The 23,278-nt window shown below is 37.4% G+C and overlaps 2 non-coding genes and 3 pseudogenes across 3 annotated transcripts; 1 reads left to right on the forward strand and 4 right to left on the reverse strand.

The window, feature by feature from the left end:
• Positions 1-402: 402 nt before the first annotated feature.
• LOC143611614 (ABC transporter C family member 3-like) lies at positions 403-6,444 on the forward strand (annotated as a pseudogene). The gene is made up of 8 exons (XR_013149799.1): positions 403-3,328; positions 3,458-4,060; positions 4,594-5,053; positions 5,144-5,391; positions 5,447-5,752; positions 5,843-5,906; positions 6,001-6,240; positions 6,320-6,444. The product of XR_013149799.1 is annotated as an ABC transporter C family member 3-like (transcript).
• Positions 6,445-6,805: 361 nt separating this feature from the next.
• On the reverse strand, positions 6,806-8,121 carry LOC143611620 (two-pore potassium channel 1-like; annotated as a pseudogene).
• A 2,096-nt stretch (positions 8,122-10,217) lies between these two features.
• Positions 10,218-10,412, reverse strand: LOC143611626 (U2 spliceosomal RNA). The gene has a single exon (XR_013149801.1). It is a non-coding gene; the product is annotated as a U2 spliceosomal RNA (small nuclear RNA).
• A 2,734-nt stretch (positions 10,413-13,146) lies between these two features.
• On the reverse strand, positions 13,147-13,340 carry LOC143611625 (U2 spliceosomal RNA). Its single transcript, XR_013149800.1, has one exon. It is a non-coding gene; the product is annotated as a U2 spliceosomal RNA (small nuclear RNA).
• Positions 13,341-18,826: 5,486 nt separating this feature from the next.
• LOC143611619 (small ribosomal subunit protein uS10c-like) lies at positions 18,827-20,736 on the reverse strand (annotated as a pseudogene).
• Between the last annotated feature and the right edge of the window lie 2,542 nt (positions 20,737-23,278).

Consider the following 23,278-nt stretch of genomic DNA (forward strand, 5'->3'; position numbering starts at 1 on the left):
TCAACAAGTTATCATGAATCATATACAAAGCATACAATAAATACTTGAATATAGCATTGCAACATTGTGCAAAATATGGAGTTTACAAATTGGTGTTTCGTTTACATCAAACCCCTAAACGGTTAAGGTAAGTTTCGTGCAATCCTTTTTTAATGAGTTCGTGTAAAACCCCCCTTTTACCTTTACGTTTTTGGTATTGGGTTGACTACACTCTCTTTGCTTTTTACAAATTAACTTGAGTAGATAATGTGAATTGTAAACTTTATTAATATATGAGAGCTTATGCCGAATTGTCCATACATATACACAACTATTAACTTTGTGGAAGTCTATGGTTACATATAGTATTATTTTGGGAGACCCCACACACGCCGTGTGATCTCGTTGAATCGAGCATACCTCACTTGAGCTTGGCCACATGGTATACTGGAGCTACCATATCTTCAGCAGGTTATTGGTGATACTTTAGAGCTTGTGTCTATATTGGACACCAGGACATAGAACTATAGGTTTGGTTGTGACTGTTTAATACTGCATTATCATAAAGGTTTTCATAACAGTTCAAAATTACTTGATTTATTTAGTAAATTAAACTGCAAACTCCCCAACTTTTTAGTTGACACGCTTTCTTTTTCAATATGTTGTCAGGTATTACTTGTTTTAAGGCGTGATTGCATTTCTTGGACCTATTTTAGAAGCCAAGCCTTGTGTGGACATAGTAACGAATATAGAATCAGCGCCTTCTTGAAGACGCTTAAACGACATTTTGGCGTCACCACCGACCTTAAAACCTTAGATTTGTTGAATTATTAATGACTAGACATTGTACTGGCGTTAAACGCGTTTGTACCTTATTTCATTCCACTGCTAAGTAATGTTATCAACTGCTATGTCCCGCCCCCTTGGTCAGGGTGTGACACTAATCTCTTGGGTTTGGAAAAGATTTAGGATCGATGGAATTGAGGTTCCAAAACAGAGTTCCGGATGTTTGTTTTACAAACAAGCTTTGTTTTGTTCTCTTGTTCTTTCACTCTTCAATCTTGCTTTGTCTTTCTTGAACAACTTTTATTGGTATGAAAACAGTTGGACCGATGAAAAGAGTGTAGCTATTTTGAGGGTCGCACTTGGAACACTTATCATTTCCCTTTATATAAGAACACTTATTTCAAGTTCGTCAACAGAATCTAGAATATATCCCTTTGTTTTAAGAGTTTGGTGGGTGTTTTTCTTTTTAGTTTCTTGTTATTCCGTTTTCGTAGACTATGCTTACTACAAAAGAACCCATGATTCAGTTACTATGTTCTTTGTCTTTGATATTGTCTCTAGTTTCATGGGTTTGTTTCTTTGTTTTGTGGGGTTGTCCCACAAAACAAAGGAAGAGACTCAAAACCATAATCTTGAAAACCCCGTTTTGAGTTGTAGTGTATCTAGGGGTGAACTTACATCCACCTATGAAAATGCAAGTTTCTTTAGCCTGTTGACATTTTCTTGGATGAACTCTGTGATTACAAAAGGCAACAAAAAGCAATTAGATCTTGAAGATATCCCTCAACTTGCAAATATTGATAGTGCGAGAGAAGTATTTCCCGTATTGTTTAATAAAGTTGAGTCTTTACGTAATGTGGATGATCAAATCACTACATTTGGTCTCGCAAAGGCCTTATATTACGTTGTGCGGAAAGATGTCATCATCACAGGATTGCTTGCGTTAGTGTATGCATTGTCTAGTTTTGTTGGTCCTTACCTCATAGACTCATTTGTTCAATACCTAAATGGACACCGAGAATATGAAAACCAAGGTTTTGTCTTGGTGGCTGCATTCTTTATTTCAAAAATTATCGGCTGTTTGGCGCAACGACATTGGTGGTTCAAGCTCCAGCAAGCTGGAATTAGAGCCAGGTCTGCCATCGTTGCCATGATTTACCAAAAGGGCTTGACCGTTTCTGGCCAGTCAAAGCAAGAGAACTCGAGTGGTGAGATCATAAACTACATGGCTGTTGATGCTGAAAGGATAGGCGACTTTGGTTGGTATATGCATGATTTTTGGCTAGTACTCGTGCAAGTAGCTTTTGGATTAGCGCTTTTATATAAAAACTTAGGACTAGCCGCAATTGCTTCATTAATCGCTACAGTTCTTGTGTTGTTGACCAATCTTCCACTTGGGAATGTACAAGAAAAGCTTCAAGATGACATGATGAAATCTAAAGATAAAAGGATGAAATCAACATCTGAAATCTTGAAAAACATGAGGATTCTTAAACTTCATGGTTGGGAAATGAATTTTTTGTCAAAAATCATCAAACTTAGAGATGAAGAAGAAGGTGCATTGAAGAAGTATATGTATACTTTGTCCTTGAATTATTTATTGTTTTGGGGTGCTCCAACTGTTGTTGCTGGGATCACTTTCACCACATGCCTTATTGCTGGTATCCCACTTGAGTCAGGAAAGGTACTTTCTACACTTGCAACGTTTAGAATACTTGAAGAGCCGATTCACAATGTTCCAAATTCTATGTCAATGTTTTTCCAAACTAAAGTCTCACTTGATTGCATTTCCGCATTCCTTCGTATCAAGGACTTAGATTCTAATGCTATAAATAAGCTCCCACAAGGCAGTTCTAACACAGCTGTTGATATCATTAATGGGTGCTTTTCATGGGATTTAACTGTATCTACTAACCCAACTTTGAAAGATATAAATGTTAGAGTGAATCAAGGTATGCGGGTTGCTGTTTGCGGGGCTGTTGGCTCGGGGAAGTCAAGCTTACTTTCTTGTATTTTAGGAGAGGTTTCAAAGATATCAGGAAGTGTAAAAGTAGAAGGATCAAAGGCGTATGTAGCTCAATCTCCATGGATACAAAGTGGGAAGATTGAAGATAATATCTTGTTTGGCAGGGAGATGGATAGAGAGAGGTATGAGAAGGTTCTAGAAGCATGTTCTTTGAAGAAAGACCTTGAAGCTCTTCCGTTTGGTGATCAAACGGTTATCGGTGAGCGGGGACTAAATTTGAGTGGTGGTCAGAAGCAGAGAATTCAAATTGCACGGGCGCTATATCAAGATGCCGATATTTATCTTTTTGATGATCCATTTAGTGCGGTTGATGCTCATACGGGGAGTCATCTTTCAAGGTAACTAATTTTGGGTTATGCTTTTGTTCTAAAAGTTTTTGTAGTTTTGAGAGTACATAAAGGTATAATTTCATAACTTGAATGCACATTTTTTTGGTTTTTTAAATATCAGGAATGCATCTTGCAATTTCTGAACTCCAAGACAGTGATTTACATTACGCATCAAGTTGAGTTCTTACCTGCTGCAGATCTCATCCTGGTTAGCTACCTATGATTTTAATTTTCATTTAGTTCACACATAGAACACATACCCTGTAACTCTATTTTCATGTTATCTGTTATCATCAACATTTCAATTTCATCTACCTCACTTAATAGTCACACTCAGGTTTTAAGAGATGGAAGAATCACACAAGCCGGAAAATACGACGACATTCTCAATACACGAAGCGACTTTATGGATCTTGTAGGCGCACACAAAGAGGCATTATCAACCACTGATTCCAAAAAGGCAAGCGTTCAAGAACAAACAACTAGTTTGAAGAACACAACCAATAGTCAAAATGATGAAGCAAATGGTATCTCGGGTTCAAAAGCACAACTTGTTCAAGAAGAAGAACGGGTAAAAGGAAGAGTGGGTTTCTCAGTCTACGGGAAATACATTACAACAGTTTACGGTGGTGCACTAGTACCAGTTATAATATTGGCACAAGTTCTCTTCCAAACTCTAGAGATTGGGGGCAATTACTGGATGGCTTGGGCATCTTCAGGGTCACCAAGCGATCCAGCCTCAGTTACAGGCTTTACCCTGATCATTGTGTATGCAACTTTAGCAGTTGGATGTGCATTGTGCACACTTGCAAGAGACTTGCTTCTTGCAACTGCTGCATATAAGACAGCCACACTGCTCTTCCACAAGATGCACTTGGCCATTTTCCGGTCACCTATGTCCTTCTTCGACTCTACTCCAAGTGGAAGAATACTAAATAGAGTAAGCAAATGTGTTCTCTCTATTACAAGCATGTATCCAAAATAACGTATTTTTGGTCCAGTAATATAAAAAATACTAAATTTTGGACATAATATGATTTTAATTTCAATCTATATTTGAAACTTAGGGAAAAAACTCTGTATTTAGCCTTTTTGTTTTAAATATTAAATATATATAGTATTAGAGAAAAACTAGTTTATTTAAATGTTAAATGGAAATTGAAAAAGGAAATAAAGAACTTTTTAACTGAAGTCTCTACCTCTAGTAGCAACATCATCTTTATGTTCTTAAAAATAAAAATTTATGTGTTCGCCGTCTTTAGTAGTGATTATCCATAAATCATAACCTAGCAGAAAAGACATTCTCTTATAAAAATCTGCAATATTCACACACTTTTTTTCCCCATAGCTTTACTTAATATTTTTGCATGCTTACAAGTGTGAACATTCTATTGTATGATTATAAGCACAGATATTCTGATGATTTTTATGCTAATGTTTTAATATTTAACATAATTTTATTTATATTTATAGGCATCTACAGACCAAAGTGAGGTGGACATGGAAATTCCTTACCAAGTTGGAGCATTTGCATTTGCCGCCATTGAACTTCTTGGGATCATTGCAGTCATGTCACAGGCGGCTTGGCAGGTGATCATTGTACTTTTTCCGGCTGCGGGAATGTGCATTTGGTTACAACAAATTTACTTGCCTTCAGCTCGAGAAATGTCACGTATAGCCGGAGTTTGTAAAGGTCCAGTGATACAGAATTATTCTGAAACAATATCGGGATCAGCGACCATTAGGAGCTTTGATCAACAAGCCAGATTCCAGAACACGAACCTAAAATTAAATGATGATTTTTCAAGGCCAATGTTTCATGTTGCTGCAGCTAGGGAATGGTTAGGACTTCGCTTGGAGATGTTGTCGTGTTTTACATTTGCTGCTTTTTTAACTTTCTTGGTTTCTATCCCGGAGGGAACTATTGATCCAAGTAAGTTGTTCTTTCTTCATGTGTACTGTATTGATATATAATGAAGAATACTTGATTGACAGAAGCTTCTGGTTGTATAATATACTGAAGGTATTGCTGGAGTGGCTGCCACTTACGGGCTTACTTTGAGCAATTTAAAAGGGTGGATAATATGGACTTTTACCAACCTCGGAAACAAGATTATTTCGGTTGAAAGAATATTTCAGTACTCTTCTACTCCGAGTGAACCTCCTCTTGTTATAGAATCATATAGGCCTGATGAAAAATGGCCATCACAAGGAGAAGTTGACATACGCCATCTGCAGGTACTTAAATCTTACTCTTTTCAGGTTTTATCCGTCCAGAACCGCTTATATAGTTTTGTTATCAAACCTAATGATTTTCTTTTGAAAGGTTCGGTATGCACCACATTTGCCACTTGTGTTGCGAGGTATTACATGCACTTTCAGTGGCGGAAAGAAAAGTGGGATTGTGGGAAGAACCGGAAGTGGTAAGTCGACTTTGATACAAACACTCTTCCGCCTTGTGGAGCCAGCAGCTGGACAGATTCTGATAGATGGAATCAACATATCCACCATCGGACTTCATGATCTCCGTTCAAGATTGAGCATAATTCCACAAGATCCAACCATGTTTGAGGGGAGTATCCGAAGAAACTTGGATCCCCTTGAAGAGTACACAGATGATCAGATTTGGGAGGTAGTTAAATTACAAAATATCAATTTGAATGCATTCAAACTGTTATTATGGTGCTATAATAGTATAATATAACTATATTTGTTAATTCAGGCTCTTGATAAGTGCCAACTTGGCAAAGAAGTGAGGAGTAAGGAAGGAAAGCTCGATTCACCAGGTTCGTTAAACCTACCATGCTCATCCGGTGGTGTTTTGACACGTTACAATGTCAGTTTGCTTATAGTTTTCTCTTTTCATACAAAATGTTATAGTTAGCGAGAATGGAGAGAACTGGAGTGTGGGCCAAAGGCAGCTGGTGTGTCTTGGGCGCGTGCTACTCAAGAAAAGCAAAGTCTTGGTGCTTGATGAAGCTACGGCATCAGTAGACACTGCAACTGATGGTATGATTCAACAAACGCTTCGAAAACACTTTACAGACTCTACTGTGATAATGATTGCGCATCGTATCACCTCTGTTCTTGATAGTGACTTGGTTTTGGTTCTAGAACAAGGTTAGTTACACAAATTTGTTGATCAAGCGTGTCTATCGAGTCGAAGTCTCTATATGTGCACCTTTTGTTCTGTATGCAGGTATGGTTGACGAATATGACTCTCCAAAGAAGCTGCTAGAAGATGATTCATCTTCATTTGCGAAACTTGTAGCTGAGTATAGCTTGAGATCTAATTCCAGCATTTAGAATATCGCAGGAACCTAATAAATGTATTTAGTTTTATGTTTAATTTTATTTTAACGTCAACTGCCACATCGAATGCACCATAATCCACGTTAGTCGGTAACTTGTAACATGTCACAGAATGTCGTGTTCTTTTTTATTGTAAATGAGGCAATAAAAGAACTTGTTATTTGGTATGTTACTCTAAAGGTTTCTATTTTATCACATTAAATTAAAAGTTGTAGAATTAAAGTCAAAAACAGTTATTTTGAACAACTACTTGATAATTTTACACTTATCTCATTAATCAGTTCCTTATGACCATAATTAAGCATAATCCACTTCTACCAACACACCAAGAACTGATTTAAACTCTCATCCAACACCCCCCCCCCCTCTCCTAATGTATTGCATCACCTTACACTGATAACCGGGGTGCTATACTATCAGACACCGATAACGCTGACTGGGATAAACGAATATCAGAGACGGATAACGTTCCAGTTTTATCAAAATCCAGTGATTCAAACTCATCCATAATCGGTGTGATGTCGTCTTGGCTGATCTTTCCCATCTCTTTTAACTTGTACACAACAAACTCAGCAGCCCTGTTCAATACCAAAACATATCAGAACTCAAAAACTAATTATAAGTTTATAACTTAATTCTTGTTATTTTATATATATTCTATACTTAATACTATACTTACACGACAACTCCATCGCCATCAAAATCAGCTGCCTCGAGGTCAGAAGCCGTTGTTTTCCGTTTAAGAACCCATTTAACCAACGACCGTTGCTTTCTTTCGGTGTACAACAAAGCAAAAGCAAACAACAACTGGGCTACATAAACCGTACCCAATAAAATCCAGAACAAAGCAAACACGCGCCCGCTTGTTGTTGAAAAACATTTATCAATGTACCCTAGGCCCGTAAGTGATCCAACAACACAATAAAACGCGTGAACAAAATCCAAATCTTCAACTGCAAGTAACAGGCTGGTACCTGCAGCCATAAGTACCAAAAGCAAGACCACCAAGATTATACACTTGTTTCTCACTGCATTTGTTTTGATCTTTCTAAGGATTTGTGCTTCACCGATGGTTTCGTTTAGATGTAACGCCTTTTCTAGCATTCGTTCTTGTTTGACCACTAAAACCTCGGCTGCATTTAACTAAAACCAACCCGACAATTATCATGCCCGAGACCACAAACAGACACGTGAGTAGGATTGTGAGCGTGCTAGCTGGAACAACGTCTCCATAGCCGACAGATGTCATTGTTACAACGGTGAAGTAAAGAGCATCGAGTATGCTGTTTGTTTTCTTTCCTGAAATCTGGTGTCGGGTAAGATGAAAACATAGTGTGCCTGCAGCTAAGTATGCACACAATATGACACCTACTTTCCAGTAATTTGGATAAAACTGATCAAAAACAGACTTGGGGCATTGTTTAACAGCTTCGGGATTTTGGTCATCATAAGTAAAGGAATCTGCCAGCGGGGCGCTTTTAATTCTCCGGAATCTTTTTCTCTTGGCAGAAGCTATTTGATCAGTTACACGCAGGTGCGTTGGTGAAGCTTGTTTCAGGCCATTAGTTGTCATGGCAAGAAACTTGTGAGCAATAATAAGGAAACTTTAGGAACACAGAGTGGCTCTGGCAAGTGTATGACTATGGATATCATTTAAACTCATTTACTTAATATTTAAAAAAAAACATGTAACATTATTTTTGTGGCCCCTAAAACATCTTTAAAGTCATAGGTCTAGCAGGCCTCCAAGACCATCCGTAGTAGGCTGGTTTGTGTGGCATTTTCAGCCTAAAACGCCCGGGCACACCCCCGCTCGGCATTTTGGGTTGAGGTTTTAGGTGCAACGTTATAGGAAACGCTAGGCCGGCTCGAATTTTGAGGTTTTTGTAAGAGAGAGGTAGAGAGATAGGGAGGAGAGAGAGGCGTTTTGGGAGCATTTTCCCACTACAGTTGTTTTTTACAATACATTAAATGCTGACTAGGCGTCACATGGCGTAAAATGCTGATTATGCGTCAGATGGCTGGGGTATGAATATGGATCATTTAAACTTATTTAATTTTGAAAAAAAAACATGTAACATTATTTTTGTGGCCCCTATAGTATCTTCAAAGTCATAGGTCTAGCAGGGCTGCTAACAATGACTTAATTTGGAGTGGATGGGACCTGCATTCATTGTTTCATTGTGATTGTTTTGTTTCTTGAATTTTATTGTGTTCAAAAGATATACAATTATATTTTATCACATAACGCATTTCTGTTCGTTTATATCATATTTATAACGCGTTTCACTTTCATATCAGAACTTCTAAACAAAAAAATTGTGGAGTATATCCTTTTTACGTTAAGTGGCGAACTAGTATTGATAGAAAATTTGGTGCACCGGAGGATCCATCTAATTTCACCCATGTATTTGCTAAGAAAATGAATTATATCTATTGAAAAGATGTGTGAAGTTGAGTTGCTTTCCTAAGGTTAAGTTAAAAACATAGGGCCAGAGTCCAGAATAGTACACCACAACAATCCACATATAAATCACTTCAATCATGGTCACATGCAATTCTTTTTCAGTCAACTTGTGAGGATGATTATTATTATTATTATTATTATTATTATTATTATTATTATTTTACCATGGTTTTTTTTCTTACACATTTACATAATTTATGAAACACGTGCTGCATATTGGTCATAGGATAGGTTAAACTTTAAGATCCGCTTACAATAAACCACTGAAAAGTGGTACATGTACATGTAGAAACAACCTTATTATTTTGGTATAATTGGAAACACATGTTCTAACCTAAGGTTTGTTAATGAAACCCGCTACCACTAGAATCTAGTATATGATGATTGGTTATTCATTGCTTAAAATAAATATCTTGACTTGATGTAAAGTGTTATAATTTTAACTTTCCTGTTCATCAAGTTTAATAATTGATGATATTTTAATGATTGATAAGACCCTTCGTTATGGGCGCCTAAATGGGGCATCTTTGGGCGCCAAGGGCGCAAGGGTGCTGAACACCGCAGTGGGGCGCAGAAGGAGGGGCATGGTCCGGACGATAGGCGCGGTGGAGGAGAAAAGGAGGTGGGCCCTCTCTCCATCTCTCACACACACATACATATATATGTGTATATATATTTATATATATATATAATAGAGACGCCAAAGGGGCTTTAAACCACAACGGGGCATCATAGGTTGGGGCTTCGATGCCCCGGTGCTTACGTGGCGTTGTGGAGGGGCTTCGATGCCCCTCACCATAGAGAACAATCTAAGAGAGTACCTTGTCTACTTCAAAGGGCCTTTACCCATGATGAGGTTGATATCAATTAGAAAAAATAATACCTTCTAATTAAGGTTGACGGGAAAAATATCATAAACGGGCAATGACAAATCGCCATTATTAGCATCGAGTGCTACCTTTTTCTTCTATCGGTTCTTGTGATTTGATTCAAATGGCTATAGTTAGTATGAACAACCAAATTACACAACTTGTCACCTTATACTGCTCATCTTCAGCTGTTATCTTTTCATCACATGCTTGGTCCATAAATCCATTAGATATGTCTGTCCTTAGTGATTGCATCTAATAAACTCCACTGTCATAATAAATTACCAAGGAACACCTACAAGATAATACAATAAACTTGGTACACCTAACAGACTCAGTGAAAACTTTAGGTATCTGATTAGCACCAAAGCAGTGTATACGTAAGATTAAGAAATGCCTAATAATGTTAAGCTTAGAGAAAAACAACTATAATTTTGGACTATGGATTGGAGGGGTGCGCCAGGCCTTAGTAATAGTGTAAGACCAAGGCGACACATGAAGACCTAAGCAGCAAGCTACTTTGATGGGTCTTCCCCCATAAAAAGTAAATTAATATCGAGTGAGCCGATGACTCACATATCAGATATTAAGCTGATAAGAACAGATACTACACTTGATCTTAGCCAAAAGGCCGAGAAAGGTATGCTTGTCCTCTTCTTGGTCCGCTTATTATATAGCCGGTTCTTTCATCTTTGTATACTCCACACAGCCAATGTGGGACAGTAATTTCCCTATGGTTTTAACTCTTTTAGTATCTCTAAATCCTAATCAATAAAGTTTGCATTAAACTAAATCATTTTCTAAATGTGACTAGAACTTGTTATCTCAACTAAAAGAAGTCAGTGTCGGTCGGTCACTCATACTCTTATCAATAGACCGAATTCCTTATCTCTGACCCTGATAACTATCGGCCATATAAATACTAAACCTGTGACATGTCTATTCCTATCTAAATATCAAAACTTTAATATGCAGGCACCTTACCTGCATAATTTTAAGAGTAAATACAAAGTTTACAAGCACAGTATTCATCAAGGAAACAATGAATATTACCATTTAGCTGTAAAGCAGCTAAGAGATATTATTCACCCTCATCAATAAACAAAATTCTCTCTCTAAAACTTCCAACTTGTTTTGGCTATACAGAAACAATCACTTGTGAAATGTTATTAATAAAATCAGCATTATAAGCTAGTTACCTCCAAAGTTTTTTTCACGTGCATTTACATCCAATGTCCCTTAAAAGCAATTATCATAACAAACCTTTTGACTTGAAGATGTAATCATATAATTGAGAGTAAAGCAGACATTTATATCATTCACAAGAGTAAATACATAATCCACAGGCACAGCATGCATAGGAATGCAAGGAAATAATGATATCGCCATTTTGTTATTATTAATTGCTTTAATGTTGGAATAAATATTGTAAAGGCTAAAGTATCTTTACGTATATCAACTACTGAGAGACTTTACCGTTTGTATAAATGTTTTAACAAGTTGATTACAAGGTCGTAATGTGTCTAAGCTGTAAGGGTATGTTTGGTTGAAAGGAATGAAATGAAGGAGGAATGGAATGAGAGAAGAAATGGAATGGACAAAGGAATGAAATGGATCATTACAATTCCTTTGTCTTGTTTGGTTAACATATGAGAATGAAATGATTAATTACTTTATGTTGTTTGATATCCGAAAATTTTTTTAGGAATGAAATAGAAATAATAAAAATATTCCTATCCCAAAATATATATATTTTTACAAAAAAAAAACCTGAAATGGCGACAGCGGTGGTAGCTTTGGAGATGAAAATGGTGGTGGCGGTGGCGACGGTGGTGGTGCTGGCGGTCAGGAGGCGGGGGTGGTGGTTGTGGTGGTCAAGCGATGGTAGCATTGGTAGTGATAGCAGTGGTAGGGTGGTGATGACGATGGTGGTGACGGTTATGGTCAGGTGGCGACGATGGTGGCGGTGGTAGCTTTGGTGGTAAGGTGGTGGAGGTGGTGATGGCGACGGTGACGGTCAAGTGGTGGCGACTGAGGTGGTGGTGGTGACGATGGCGGTGGTGGCTATGGTAGTGGTGGTGGTGGTGGTGGCGGTGGTTGTTGTTAGATGATGGTGTTGTTGAGAAAGTAGGTTGAAGGAGGAATGAAATGAAAAAAAAGAAGGGGGTGGGAATGAATGGTTTTGATGGAATGAGATTCCATGTGTAATGGATGATTCCATTCCATTGTGCAACCAAACACCTCTTATTTCATTCCCACGTAATGAATCATTCCATTCCTTCTGTCATTACTGCATAACAAACGCTACCTAAAACTTGGAGCAATACCAACTTGAAGGACCCGAATGACTAATACGAAAAGTGTAAGGGTGGTACGGAAGATCTCAAGGGACGGTTTGGTAGATTTCCAAAGTTCAGGGACCAAGTTGAATAACTTGGTGTCATGGTTATCTTTTATAAAGTAGAAGTGTAGTTAGATTAAATTTCGTAGTTTGAGTAGGATTAGAATTGTGGGTGTTATATAAACCCATCAAAAGTTTATTTTAAGTAGAGAGTAGAAAGTATTTTGTTCCTGTTTCTTATTAATGAAAAGAGTCGCATAAACGTTTTATGCAATATCGTGTTTGGTGTTCTTGATTCACTTGTCTAAGGTTTAACATAAGCAACAGAAATGCACTGGTTTATACTTCAAGAAACTAACATGTGATCTAGAAAGAAGACAGTATTGCACCTTCTGTATTTAGGGAACATACTAACCAGATTTAAGTGTATCATGTACAGAAGTCAACAATTCTTCATATTAAATAAAGAATGATATCGGAATCCGTCAAAGAAAAAGCACTTTTGTAGATACAGAATAAAGCAAAGAACAATGAATACAAATATTCCTTAAAACTATAAAACTCTATGCCCTTAGCTATCAACTGAATATAGATACTGCCATCCTTGAGGAATTCAGGTATTCGGAAACTACAACCTGTGAACTTTTATTAACCAACTAAGGTATCCTTTTACTATCCATTTACTTGTTTTTTTCTTGTACAATACATCCAATGCCCCTCAAACGCAATCATCAATATAAAAAGTTTGACTGCTAGGTAGAATATCCTAATTGAAGACATTTTCCATGTGCAACTGCTCATGTTTTTGTTCATAGCAAAATATTAATAGACTTTGACAACCTCAATTTCACTATCCATGTTACCAATAGGTAAATACATTAACTGTATGCTCAACAATCAACATGCATTATGTACAAGGGTACACCAGTTTCACATAACATGATTTAAAAAAATAAACTTGTAAATCAACAAAATTTTGATCTTGAATTATTTAAAAAAATAACCTTGTAAATCAACAAAAATTTGATCTTGAATTGGAGGGGTGCGCCAGGCCTTAGTGGTAGTGTAAGACCAAGGCGACGCATGAAGACCCAAGCAGCAAGCTACTTTAACGGGCCTTCCCCCATAAAAAATAAGATTAATATCTAGTGAGCCGATGGCTCACATATCAGATATAACTGATAAGAACAGATACTACACTTGATCTTAGCCAAAAGGCCGAGAAAGGTATGCTTGATATATTCTTGGGCCTCTGTTTACATAGGCAGTCCTTTCATATATGCATTATTCACTCTGCCGATGTGGGATTGAAGAGAATGACTTTTTCCCTTTAGTTTTCTACAACCACTCATATATGCATCTTAGCAGTTGCTCAGAACAACGCTCTCAAAGCCATCTTAGCTCAGCAGAACAGGTTCAGCCAAACCCAAGAAAGCTTGGTTGGCAGAGTGCAGACTTTGGAGGGTATCATTTATGAGCTACGGACCAAGAAGCTTGGTCTTCATAATGAATTACTCCAGCTAGTCAGCTCAGCTCCTGGCCCACAGACTCAAAACAGTCTAGCCCAGAAAGAAGCGGAGATGAAGTTCCTCAAAGCCCAGCTTGTAGACCTTGAAAAGCAGCACAAGCAACAAAGAACTTAAACCATGGCAGATGATCCATGGAGGCTACCAAGTGCTCCGTTCGTCAGAACAGCTTTTGAGCCACAGCCGCTACCAATACACAAGTGGTCAGAAACGTCACCATCAATGAACCTATGGGCAAACGAACAAGCTCAGATCAGAGCTAGAGTAAGAAAGTCATCCTCAAACCGAAGTGCTTCGTCAAGCAGCACAGACCATAAACCGTCAAGCAGTTCTAAGAAAGACAAGCAGGTCAGAGATGACACTATGATGGTAGCCACAAATAATATCATGATGATATCTCGTCATGAACCACCAATCAAAAAAGAAGATTCCTTAACAATTGTCGACCAGCCAATTCCAGCCAGTGGTCCGATGTCTGCTAGCAGCCCGGTCATTCTCTCTTACCCTGATGAGGAAGAGGATAATAATCCTAAGGTTCCAAAGCCCGTAACTGGCTTAAGGCCTGTGACTGGCTTACAGCCTGTAGCTGTGACTGGCCTACGACCTATAACTGGTTTACAGCCCGTAACCGGCTTACAACCTTGTTACATGACACAACCACACTCCAATCGGAAGATCCGCAAACATAAAAAAGATGTACCTGAACCAATAGTCAAAGTTCATATCCTCACCAGCACGTATGATAGACCAATTCCGGTCGTTGCATTCTTTGATACTGGGTCCGCAGCTTCGGTCTTAGACCCAAGGATTCTCCCTGATGAATATTGGCTACCACATCATCAAGGATTTGTTGCAGCAAGTGGTGATTCATTTGTAATTACCAAGAAAAGCATTCCTATATACATACGGGTTTTCCCTAAGTGTACAATCAAAAACAGATTCCTAGGTTTAGACTGTCATGGAAAAGATCTCTTATTAGGGTTTGATGTTCTACACCAATTAAGAGATCTGAGGTATGGAAAAAGAGGACTCAGATACGAGAGGTTTTTGAAACCATGGAGTACCGTCCCAAGAATATTCATGGTTTCCACATTATCTTCTATTGAAGCAATAAAAGAAAGGATCATTCACACTTCTTGTGCTGATAGCCATACTGAGTTCCTCAAAAAGCACAGCTCCCCGTTATGGCTAAACGAATCATTCTTCGTTACTCTTCTCTTTAAGAAAAATGAAGACATAAACCCTACAAGAGCGAGTCATTCGGGAATGAATCCAGATCATATGAATTTAGCCATTCAAGAGTGCCAAGAGCTAGTAAACCAAAATCTAATTGAGTCAACAACATCCCTGTGGGCGTGTGAAGCCTTTTATGTCAACAAAAGAAGCGAACAAGTTAGAGGAAAACTAAGACTGGTTATCAACTACCAGCCATTGAATTACTTCTTGGCAGATAATAAATTCCTACTCCCTCAAAAGAAGACGTTATTCCAGTCCCTGGTAAATGCAAAAGTTCTGTCAAAATTTGACCTCAAAGCTGGTTTCTGGCAGCTAGGGATCAATCCAGAAGATAGGCCAAAGACAGCTTTCTGCATCCCGAATCGCCACTACCAGTGGAAAGTGATGCCGTTTGGGCTAAAAAATGACCGTCAGTCTTTCAAAAGGCGATGATACGCATTTTTGAGCCAATCCTCAATAATGCATTGGTTTACATTGACGATATTATCTTATTCTCAGAAGATGAAGAATCACATGCGGAGTTGCTACACAAGTTCCACTCCATTGTTCAAAAATACGGGATAATGCTATCAGAAAAGAAAATGGAGGTCGGAGTAATTTCCATTGAGTTTCTTGGCATGAAAATTACAGGAGGCACGTATCAACCACAACCACACATTGCCAAAGAGCTCTATCAATTTCCAGATAAGCTGACGTCACAAAAGGAAGCCCAACAGTTCCTCGGGTTAGTCAATTATATGGCAGATTTTCTGCCAAAGCTGTCTGTCCATACAGCCCACCTGTTCCCCATGTTGAAAAGGAGTCCCCCCACTTGGACTGAAATCCAAAAAAAAGCTGTCAAACAGATAAAGGAGTTTGCTGACAAGATGCCTCCTTTAAAGATTCCTGCACAAACAGACAAACGAGTCTTACAGATAGATGCCAGTGACGAGTATTGGGCGGCAGTCTTGCTTGTTGAAGACGATAAGGGTGTCAGAACAATATGTGGTTATAAAAGTGGCACGTTCAAGGAATTTGAAAAGCATTACCATTCCACGTATAAAGAAATCTTATCAGTTAAGAAAGGAATCGAGAAATTTCAATTCCACTTAATTGGTCATAATTTTCTTATTGAAATGGACATGTCAGCTTTTCCGAAGATGATACAGTTCAAACAAAAGATTCTCCCAGAAGCACAACTGTTGAGATGGGCAAACTGGTTTACTCAATGGAAGTTCACGGTTAAACATATTAAAGGAAAAGATAATATCCTTGCTGACTTCTTATCAAGACCAAAAGAGTACAAGCCAAAGGCCTATAAATACAAAGAGCATCCAGAAATCCAGTACCAACACACCAGACACCCCCATATCATTCCAAAGCATCAGCACACCAGACACCCCCATATCCTTCCAACCTTATTCATGATGAATAACCCAGGTTCTTCTAGCTCCCCAAAACCACTTGTAGAAGAACTCAAAGACAAAAATGTTCCAAAAGAAATTATCGAAGTAATTGCAGAACATGCCCTGAGAGAACGTTCCCAATTGTGCTACAAAAGATTTCTTACAATCATCATGAAAAAGTATGGTCTGTTCATGAAAGGATTGGTATTCCACCACGACTACCCATTCATGAATATTTTCCATATCAAAGATCTTTATGATCTACCAAAAGAAGCTTTATGCTTTTTCTGGTATCTATTTGAATCCCACACAATTGCAATGTCCTTCAATTCAGAGAAACTTCTCCCTTACTTGATTGATTGTCAGTGTGAACCCATGACGAAAAAGTCCAAAAATACGTTCACCTTACTATAATGGTTCCTCACTCCGTATCAGTGGATTGAAGAAATTACATCCTCAAAGAAGAAACACTGTATTGTATACTTCAGAAGACCAGGATGTTATATTCCTCCATCAACAGGTAGAGACGGGCAGTCATTGGTTTTACACGCTCCTTATTGTTTCACACACTCATGGTCAGACATAAAGCCTACTAGCCCTAATTACAAATATTGGGTTCCAAAGGAGTACACAGATACACGGATATGCCTTGCCCATGCAAACAACGTCTCGCCAGAATCTATACCTGCAAATGTGCTCAACAGAGTAAATGCTTGGGAAAATGACGATCCATATTCACAAATTTGGAAAGAAGCCTACGACCAATATGCAGACGCTCATCTTGTAGATGATTTTGATCCATACGAAGATGATCCGTCGCACCCAGATTCCCGATGGAAGTAAAAGTATCCAAGAAGAAGAAGAAGTTCTTGTAACATATTTGTGTGCTTTTGGTTTGTTTAATGTGTGCTTAAGAATAAAGCTTAATCACTCTTAAAGTGGTTTTAGCAAGTAGGTTATTTATTAAAATATCTAGTAATGTGTGATGTAAGCCATGATGTAATTTGCTAGTGTGATGTAAGCAATGATGTCATGAACACCCTTCCTTGGCCTATAAAAGGAGGGTTCCCCCTATTGTAATTCTCATCCTTGGAAAGAAATAAAAAATTCTTATATATTTACCTCTATCTTCTCTCTAGTTTCTCTCACTAAAAAACTCATTTGAGTCTTTTATCTTTCTTATTTTCCAGCCCAGAACAACGCTCAGCAGAACAGGTTCAGGTCAGGTTCAGCCTTTTCTTCTAACCCCTATAACCTACTGTGTTGGGAAAACAGAAAGTGTCACATGTGAACTGTTATCAATGAATTAAGATATCCAAATCTGCTATAGGGTAGATAAAATTTCCATCCAAATATAAAAAATACACCTGCACCATTAAGTGTAATACATCGTCCACAAGCTCAGCTGTCATAAGAACACAGGGAAATTATGAATATTGCCATTTTGTTGCAATTAGTTCCACCAATGAACAAGCAAACTAAGAATGTAACTGATAAACTTTACTCATATAATTAATTTGAGCTCAAAATGTGTTTCGCTAACATCATATCATCAATTTGTGTTCGTTGTATTAGTTAAGTTTTGCAATTTTTGTAATTGGTTCAAAGTTGACTGATAAACTTACTCAGACTTGTGTTCAGTAATTCAAGATGTTACAGTCATGAATAGGTATCTCATATCTTGGCGACTTGGCTTGGTGTTATCAAGGCCAGCATGGTCCAGAAGAAGTGCCTATGACACAACGGGATCTCTAGAGTACAAAATATTATTCAGTCATTTAGTTATTTTCGATATCCTTTCAATACAACATTTAATTAACCTTTGGTATACGTACCATTATTCTACATAGATAAGACTCTTGAAAATTATATTTTATGTTATTAACCGCTAGTACAGAGTTTTGTTTTCAACATTTGTAAGCTTCTATCTGTATGTTTAAATATTTTAAATTGACAGCAAGTAATTTTTAAAATGGAAAGATACTTAGATACATATATTGATATACCAGGTTAGTTACCTGTGTACCACACAGGTTAAAATGAGTAATTTTTTGTTAAATAATAACATAATATGAAATACAAAAAAAATGTATCACATACATAAAGATATATTATATGGTAAAAAGTTACACATTACGCAATTTGAAAATAAAAAGTTGTTAGAAAATTTATAAATCATAAATTATTTCTTTATTATTTTCTATATCAAAACATGGTTGTAAATGGCTACTTTTTTAAACCAACTCGTGGATCAAAACTCATTCTAATCTTAAACTATTTTGACATGAACAATGTTTAATATTTAACCGGTTAAAGAAACCCACCCGTTTCGTATTGGTTTGTTATAAAAATCTAATATTAATAACTAATGCAATATATTTTATATTAAACAAATTAACATATTTATGATGATATTAATTCTTTTAAATTAGATGGAATTATTAAAAGTTGAAAATAAAATATTAAAAAGAGAAATGTATTAATATGGGAGAGATGGGGGAAAATTTTGTAAGGATCAATATAGTGATAACATGTAACATTTAGAAAACTTTATTTATTAAATAGTATAGATTTTAACATGTCTATTTATGCAACATTTTTAATACAAGAAGATGAATATATAAGAGACTGAAAAGTGCAGTTGTACAGAAACATGAACGTCGATTCAGCACTCCATTTATGAACTACCAAGACACTCACTTGTGGTCTAAAACCAAATTTTAAATGCATAATCCATCATTTCAAGATTAAGAAATTACAAACTACTTTACCAAAACATCATTCCTTTAATCAACACATTGATACATTTAACAAATTCACTACACAAAAGTGTTAAGTTGAAGCATTTCATAACAAAAAGGAACTCCAAAGATGTTTTCAAAGCTTAACCTCAACATTAACACCAGCAGGAAGATCAAGCTGCATCAAAGAGTCAATGGTTTGTGCAGTCGGGTGTAGAATGTCTATGAGCCGTTGATGGGTTCTGATCTCAAAGTGAAACCTTGCATCTTTGTGAACATGAGGAGATTTAAGCACACAGTATATTCTCTTCTTGGTTGGCAATGGCACGGGCCCCATGGTCTTTGCGTTTGTTGTTCTAGCAGCATCCATGATCTGCTTGCATGAATCCTCAATTAAAGGCACCCAGTATGACCTCAATTTGATCCTAATTTTCTGTTTTGGTGCTACCTGAGAAACAATAAAATTACTAAATCTAAGCTACTATACATTATAAGCACATTGATCAACACGCGATCCTGCTGCTACATGAAGCACGCTTTGTTGAATCCATTTCGTCACTACTTGTAAATCATTTTCATCTTGTGGGTCCAGTTTATCTTGTATGAGGAAAAAAAACGGGACCCACAAAGAACTTGAAACACGAACTTTCATTCTAAAAAATGTGAATTACACAATAATATGTGATCGATACTTCTCTTCTACAACGACCAAGTTCAAAAACGTCCCAAATGCTCTAACTACATGCTTAAAAGCATGAAACAACCTTAAAAAATGTGGTCGACAAATGTAAAATGGTGATAGTGCTTATGAAGAATATGCACTTATGCCAAAGTTTTGAATATTGAAATGTAAAATATATACCTACAGGGCCTTTTTTTATTTTGAACCTAAGCAGTTAATGCGGAAAAAATATCGGATATTGGTCAAGGACCGATATCTGAGATATCGGTTATCGCGACAAGATATCGGTGGGATATCCGTAATTTTAATATCATTTAAAATCCATATATATAGCAATTTAACACTAATAGTTAAGTATACTCTCCTACCACTAACAAATTAACCTTTTGCAACTTGCAATACCCAAACAATCGTAGCAAGTAGGAACTGATTAAGACTTAAAACACTAACATTGAACACTAAATATTGATAATTAAGACTTAAAACACTTATATCGGGAATATCTTTGATATAACGGTCCAATATCGGTCAATATCACCGATATTATTGGTACCGATATTCTGGCCGATATTTTAACAAAGGACCGACATATTGGCGATATCGACTGCATAGTTTTGAACAACTAAATATTTGTACACGGTGGGGTTTTGAACCCCTGGCCTCCTATTTATACCTACGGGGCTTTAAAATGTGCATTTTGAAGGTGCTTATAGCAAGCAACTTGAACAATATCACAATCAGATTAAACAATTTATTCTTGTATTTATTTATCTCCACATTGTATCATTTTCACTCATTAATCAGAAAATCACAAGCCTTTTAGCCAAACAGAAGTGAAATTCAATTATACCTCAAGGGTTTGTTCCAAGGCTTCAGGAGCTGCAAAAACCCTAGTTGTGGAGCAACGATGAGATTGAAACTGAATCTTGGAGGTTAATGAAGAGGCATTTGGGATGATATGTAGGGCAGACAGCTTGGGCTTTGAAGAAATTGAGGTGGAATTGCATAAAGGGAACATTGGTGCTGCTAAAGATGATGAAATTGACATCTTATTGAATGTTAATTTGAACCAGTGATGATCGGATGTTTTGCAGACGGAGGAGCGTTATCCACAAAACAAAAGAAAAGAGGTTCTGACTGAGTGAGATAATGGAGGGTGAGTAATATTGGATCCGGGTTGGTTGGTTTAGTATATGGGCTAGTGGTCAATATAAGCTTTATTCAGAGCCCAATATAGAAACACTTCGAGTTGGAGATGTCCTTAGCTTAGCGGGTGGCTCAAACACATCATCTCATGGGAAAACCCGTCGTTCAAAGTAGAAATATACAAAAACCCGTTTTGAAACCGGTTCACTGCAAATTGACTCAGTCCGCCGGTTCTATCATTGGTTCCCCTTTTGAACTACCAAACCGGTTTGAGAAAAAACTGGTTTAAGCTGGTTAAAACGAACAAAACGTTTTGGACCAGTTCGACCTTTCATGCTCCTAAACCGGTTTCAAAACCAAACCGGTTGAAGTCAAACTGGTTTTGACCATGGTTTGATCAAACCGGCTTGGTTGACAAAAAAATGGTTTTCTACACCTCTAGTTAAAAGAAAAGCCGTCTCAAAGAATCGTGAAATTTATTTGGGCCGAGGGCGCAAAATGTTGGGCCTTAAATTAGTTGATAACTGGATTTAAACATTAGAAATACATATTTTTTAAAAAAAAATATATATAATGTTTAAAAAAATCGGGCCTATAGAGGTGTCTGGTCGGGGTCGGTTGGCCAACCGGCCCTACCTCATAGTTGGTCTTGGTTCAAAGGTACACTGCCATAAAACCGGTTGAAATCATATTCAAATTTGAGACCTTGCGAACTCCAGCCCAAATATTCAATTCCACTTTGATGCCAATTAGAAAGCTATGTTTTTTTTTACCAATAATTCACTTTTATATTATCGTCAACTCATTACTTTCTGCATCATTCATCTTGTATCTTTAAACTTGTGTTACACCTATCCCTTATCAATCATACTTTTTTAAAGGATATTGGTTTTTAATACTCTCAACTTTCACTCATTGGATAATAACACTCCCAACTAACGATTTGTCTCCCATCATTCCCAACTTGTAACTTATTTTCTTATATCACTCCCGAACTTAACGGACCTTAACTCAGATAGTTTTTTTTTTGCTGACGTGGCATGTTTTGGCTGATGTGACATGCTATGTGGAAAAAAATACCATATTTAAAAAAATAAAAACCTAATAAAAAATACTATTAATATGTATATATACACATACACCCACACACATAGACACAAACACCACCACTGTCTATACGATAACACCACCACCATAGAACTCCACCACTTCCGGCCTTTATCGCCACCTTTACCACCACCGCCACCCTAGTTACCTTCACCACCACCAGCCTCACCGCCCTCATCACTACATGTCAAAACCCCAAACTCAAATGAGGTAGTTGTTGGCCAAAACCCCAAACTCAAATGTGGTTGTCGCCGCCTCCGTGTTTTTCCGGCGAGTTCCACCGTTAACAACAGAGCAGCGATTCGAAGTAATCCTTTAATCGCCGGAAAACGAGTTGCAGGTTTCCGTCGAACACCATATCCATCATTTCACCGCCCACCACCCTAAAACCGCAGCCCCCTGACGGGTGGTCCATGGGACAACCCTTAAGTGGTTTAAGTTCCTTAATAATCATGCGCTTAGTTGGTTTATTTTGTTGAATTAGATAACTACGTTTACTTGTGTAATGGCAGGTATGAAAAGCTAGATGATGGATATACGATAACGTAGGCGAAAACGGTGGCGAAAACGGACTTGGAACGAAGAAAATATCAAGAAAATAAGAAGTTGGTGTGAAGACCATCGTAGCTTACGGTATCCACCGTAAGCTACGGTGGCGTTGAAGAAATATAGCTGCCGTAAGGCAGACTCAAGCCACCGTCGGATTTATAAAGCCACCGTAAGCTACGGTAGCCACCGCAGCTTACGGTGGACACCTTGCTGCACTTTATAACTGCCATATAACATGTATTTTTGGACGGCTTTTGGTATCTTGATCATATCTTTTCATCTAAGGACGACCCTAGGGTGATTTTGAGATCTTCTTGATCAATTGTGAGTGTGGTAATCATTAAACACTTGTTTTCAATTTGTATGACAATCATAATCGAAGGGATGACAAGCCGAATCATGCTCGGCTAAAATCCTTCGTGTTTTCCCTCGGATTGTAAGGTTTGCTATGTTTGTTCGGTTAATTGTTTAGACAATTTCTGAGATAATATTTGATCTTATTGATTTAGTTATTATGGTGTTTGTGTATTGGTTGATAGATTGTTAGTTTATCAATTTTATGTTCTAAACCGTCAGTTCTTGGTTTTGTAAGTAATCGAGACTAATCGGGAGGGATTTAGGGTTGGATAAACTAATTGGTTTTTGAGTGATTACCTTGTATTATATAATCCAAGTGCTTGATCTTCAATTATCTCAATCGTTTACATAAACACGAACTCAGTTTAAACATTAACAGTAACATTCATGGAAACCTGAAACCGAGGGAAGGCATATTTTCGTTTATTGATTAAAACTCG

The sequence above is a fragment of the Bidens hawaiensis genome, unplaced genomic scaffold (genome assembly GCF_021521415.1).
Source record: "Bidens hawaiensis isolate Kalapana, Puna unplaced genomic scaffold, B.hawaiensis_p1.1 tig00031809_1, whole genome shotgun sequence".
Taxonomy (NCBI): domain Eukaryota; kingdom Viridiplantae; phylum Streptophyta; class Magnoliopsida; order Asterales; family Asteraceae; genus Bidens; species Bidens hawaiensis.